Source organism: Capricornis sumatraensis, chromosome 9 (genome assembly GCF_032405125.1).
Source record: "Capricornis sumatraensis isolate serow.1 chromosome 9, serow.2, whole genome shotgun sequence".
NCBI classification, from domain to species: domain Eukaryota; kingdom Metazoa; phylum Chordata; class Mammalia; order Artiodactyla; family Bovidae; genus Capricornis; species Capricornis sumatraensis.
The window spans coordinates 58,804,638-58,809,273 of NC_091077.1; the positions used below are offsets into that span (position 1 = coordinate 58,804,638).

At 41.6% G+C, this 4,636-nt stretch overlaps 1 pseudogene; it reads left to right on the plus strand.

The window, feature by feature from the left end:
• The first annotated feature begins 446 nt into the window (after nucleotides 1–446).
• Nucleotides 447–1,702, plus strand: LOC138086323 (eukaryotic translation initiation factor 3 subunit E pseudogene; annotated as a pseudogene).
• Nucleotides 1,703–4,636: the final 2,934 nt, after the last annotated feature.

Here is a 4,636-nt window from a genome sequence, read left to right on the forward strand (position 1 = left end):
ATCTAGAGAAAGACTCAAGATTCTGTGTTATTAACAAGATGCTTCCCTCTGGAGGTTCTAGGAGAAAATGCATTTCTTTGCCTTTCGGTTGTAGAGAATACCCACATTCTTTGGTTCACAGCCCTAGCTCACTCCAACTTCCCCTTCCATTGACATAGCCCCCTTTCTGACTCTGACACTCCTACCTCCTTGTTATAGGGACCCTTATACTTACATTGAATCCTCCAGGATATTCCAGGGTTATCTTTCTGTCTTAAAATTCTAAACTCAATTACATCTACAAAGTCTCCTTTGCTATATAAAGCAACATATTCACAGATTATAGGGATTAGAATACCGGTATCACTGGGGATCATTATTCTGAAAATCGAGGGTAAACTATTTTTTGGACTGTCAGCTACAGGAGAAATCACTGGAGACTTTCTTCATTCCCACCTGGAAAGTTCATGTATTGGGGGAGTTTTTCTTCTAAACTACCAACCCCTCTAAGTATCTATTTCTTTGGTATACAAGTGTCCAAGGAGGCTGATGTAGACTTGACAATTCTATATTTAGATCCACTCTGCTGGTATGCAAAGTTCCAGTATAAATGTGGAAATTACTCTGGAGCAGCAGAATATTTTTACTTCTTTAGAGTGTTGGTTCCCACAATGGATAGAAATGCTTTGAGACCACCCTGGGGAAAACCGGCCTCCGAAGTCTTCATGTGGAATTGGGATGCAGGCATGTTAAGACCTTATGTGGCTAAAAGAGATCATAGATAATAAGTCTGTGAATCTGCCACTTCAGTCTCTTCAGTAGCAAACACGGCTCATTCACTGGTCTCTGTTGTCTTCAATCACCCCCAAAGAGTATAATAGCATTGCTGATCTCTTCCTTCGTGAGCCACAGTATCTTAACGTGCTTTATACAATGTGTCTACATATTCTATGCTTTTTCACCATAGTGAAAGTGAAAGTCACTCAGTTGTGTCCGACTCTTTGCAACCCCCTGGACTGTATAGCCTATGGAATTCTCCAGGCCAGAATACTGGAGTGGGTAGCCTTTCCCTTTTCCAGAGGATCTTCCCAACCCAGGGGTTGAACCCAGGTCTCCTGCGTTGCAGGTGGATTCTTCACCAGTAGTCATGCAAACAAAGATGTTCAAAAATGCTGGCAGGTACTATTCATAAAAGATCTGGTCAAAAGTATTTAACAGGAGTCCTACCCATATAAAAACCCAGTTACAGAGTTTGTATAATATTTATATGTTAACTTTGACTTTGGTAGGGCTCAGAAAAAGCTGAGGAAATATGAGTCCGTGCTAGTGAATGGTTTCTTCTTGGTGACTTGTCTTGACGATGTCATTGAAAATGCTGAACTCTTTATATTTGAAGTTTTTTTCTCAAAATACACTGTATCCATCAGTGTACCACCATTAACATGCTGGCAGGTAAACTGAATGTAACTCCAGAAGAAACTGAAAGGTGGGTTGTAAATTTGATTAGAAATGCAAAACTGGATGCTAAGACTGATTCTGAACTAGGTTGTGTGGTTATGGGTAACAATGCAGTCTCATCCTATCAGGGATTCAAAAGAGCAAAAATATTTCATTTAGAAGACAGTGGTTGGCCATGGATATTGAGAAGATATTTAAACAGGGGCTTCTAACTGAGCAATTCAGGACTCTGGCTGCTATTGAAGACTGTACAGAAAAAGTATAAAAGAAAACTATAAAAGAAAAGTGAAACAATGCAACCATTTTATAAAAGTGAAACAGGTTGAAAACAACACACTGAGTATAAATTTTGGAGAATTTGAATACAATTGTTTCATTTTAAAAAATACTTGACAATTCTAGGATATGCTGGATGGGGATCAAACAAACTTATGGGCCAGAGTATCAGTGGCTTTCTCTTGTGCTTGGTTATCAGTGTGCTTGATGCTAACTTCTGCCAAAGGAAGGACCTCATCATAGCTACTCAGTACTGGCAGCATGCAAGACTTCATGTCTGAAGGCTGTAACTTCTATTCCTGGGCCCTGGTTACACATGGTCCTGCTCAGATGGTCACTGGTCATTTTTGGATGTTGACTCAGTGCTGTTCTTAAGGTCTCTCCAGCTATTTCTTCTCATTCTTTGTCCAACTGTCTTCTACGTCTCTTTTATCTTTTGCTTTCAGCCTTTGGAACCCATCTTTTGTCTTCAAGGTAAACTTTCTCTTATCATTTATATCATCACCATATCACATATTCTTTCAAAACCTCATGCATCTATAGCTGAGGCATAATGTGTGGGTCGCTAAACTCCAAACCAGCAACCGACTCCCTTTGCTTTCTCTGTTTTCTTCTGTCACTTCATCTCCACGGCAATGATGGAGAATGCTTAGCTGATTGAATGTAGGAAGAAATAAGGAATGAAGCAACATTCTGGCAACAAATTCATATTAATTAACATTTCAAAATGTTTTCCATTTGCATGATTTTCAAAGTTTGTTCCAACACTGAAGTTCAAAGGTACGGTTTCCTAAGTTCAAGGCTAGTGCCTGTTTCTACTAAACCACACCCCCATTGTATTTGCTGTCTTCATTTCAATAGCTTTTTCAACAACTTCAAGACATTGGATTTCCAAATTGGCATATTTCCCCTTCACCAGGACACCTCCTACTCTTTCTAAATACCCACTCTCACTGTGGTGCGAGCATCCTGCTCCCCAGCTCCTGGGAAAGGCTAAGTAACAAGAAACCTGCACCACCCTCTGTTAAGCTGCCTGTCTACCTTTTCACAATCTCAGTCGACTGTGTCTGACTCAGCTCTCTATCTGCCAGGAAAAGACTTGTAGTAAACATTTGCTACTGCTTCTCTTCTCCCAAGGAGTACAGGATTAGCATGCAGTACACCTGAGCACAGGGCAGCTCCTTTTCAGTTTGTTTGTCTGGTATTAAAGGGGATGGGAACTAGCTTAAGGTCTGAAATGAGTTCCTTCCCACAGATACCTGCCCACCCTCTAATACCCAGGTACACAGCAAGAATGTGGACTCTGCTGGCCGCTCAACTGGTCCAGCTTCCTTAATGCAAGTGGCTGCTTGTCTGAGTCTGTCTCATCATTCCAGCTCTTTCCTTTCAATTTTATAATGAAGCAGTACAGAGAGGCAGCCAAGATTAGTCTGCAGGTTACTCTTGAGTTTGTATCAAAAAAAAAAAAGTGAATTGAGCTGCTCCTTACTAATTAGGTGATGTTGGGCAAGTTGTTTAAGTTCCTCAAGCTTCTATCTGCTCCTCTGTAAAATGATACTGAAGACACCTACATCATGGATTGCTAAAAGGATAAAAATAAACTAGGTAAAACACTTACATGCCTGGTACATGTTATTCCATAAATGGAAGTTATGGCTATATTATGTGTTATTTAATAAGGAGATCCAACCAGTCCATCCTAAAGGGGGTCAGTCCTGGGTGTTCATTGGAAGGACTGATGCTAAAGCTGAAACTCCAATACTTTAGCCACCTCATGCGAAGATCTGACTCATTGGAAAAGACCCTGATGCTGGGAGGGATTAGGGGCAGGAGGAGAAGGGGATGACCGAGGATGAGATGGCTGGAAGGCATCACCGACTCGATGGACATGAGTTTGAGTAGACTCTGGGAGTTGGTGATGGACAGGGAGACCTGGAGTGCTGTGATTCACGGGGTCACAAAGAGTCAGACGCGACTGAACTGAACTGAGTCCTTATTATGAAATATACCATGCTTGATGCTATGGAATTAGGGAGAGAAGGAGACATGGTCCCTGCAGAGGACTTTACAGACTGTTGGAAGAGAGAAGATATCAAAGTAAGCTAAGGACATGGGTGAAGGAGGAATAAGTTATGGGGAGAGAACCGAATGGAGATGAAGTTGGACCTATGCAGCAGGGAGGAGGGTCCAGAGGGAAAACTTCATTGCAAAAGTATGGGAAAGGCCACCTTGACATTAAATTCCATTCTGTGGGCAACAGATTTTTCTCATGTTTCTGACATTCTACTATTCAGTAGCGGTGTATAATGACCATAAGATGTATACCTCTATTATTCTGTACTTTTTGGATAACTGTGGGTATCGCAGCTTCCCACTAATCATCTGGGTGGCTTAGACAGTGAAGAATCTGCAATGCAGGAGGCCTGGGTTCAACCTGTGAGTCAGGAAGATCCCCTGCCTGAAGAAGGGAATGGCTACCCACTTCAGTATTCTTGCCTAGAGAATTCCATGGACAGAGGAACCCCAGCAGGCTACAGTCCATGGAGTCACAAAGAGTTGGACATGACTGAGTGAGTACCAGTTACAGGTTAGTTAGGGGTCTCTAGGAAAAGGAACAAAGAAGCATTTCTTCCTTCTTCATCCACCCCTCTTTCCCTTATACTACTGTCATCTTCTGGGTCATCTTTAGAAAGCTTAGATTTTTTTTTCTGACTATATGACAGTTCAATCACAGATAATTTTCTGGGCAGATTTTAGCCATCTCTAAAATAGAATGAAAAGTAACTGAAGTGTATATACACCAAACCGAATGCATGTACACCTTCTAAACACTCGATAAAGCAAACAGGTTGTCTGAATGGCTGACCAGATAGTCATCACATATGTGGGCTGAATAGTACTTGGGGAATTGGCTGGGTCATTC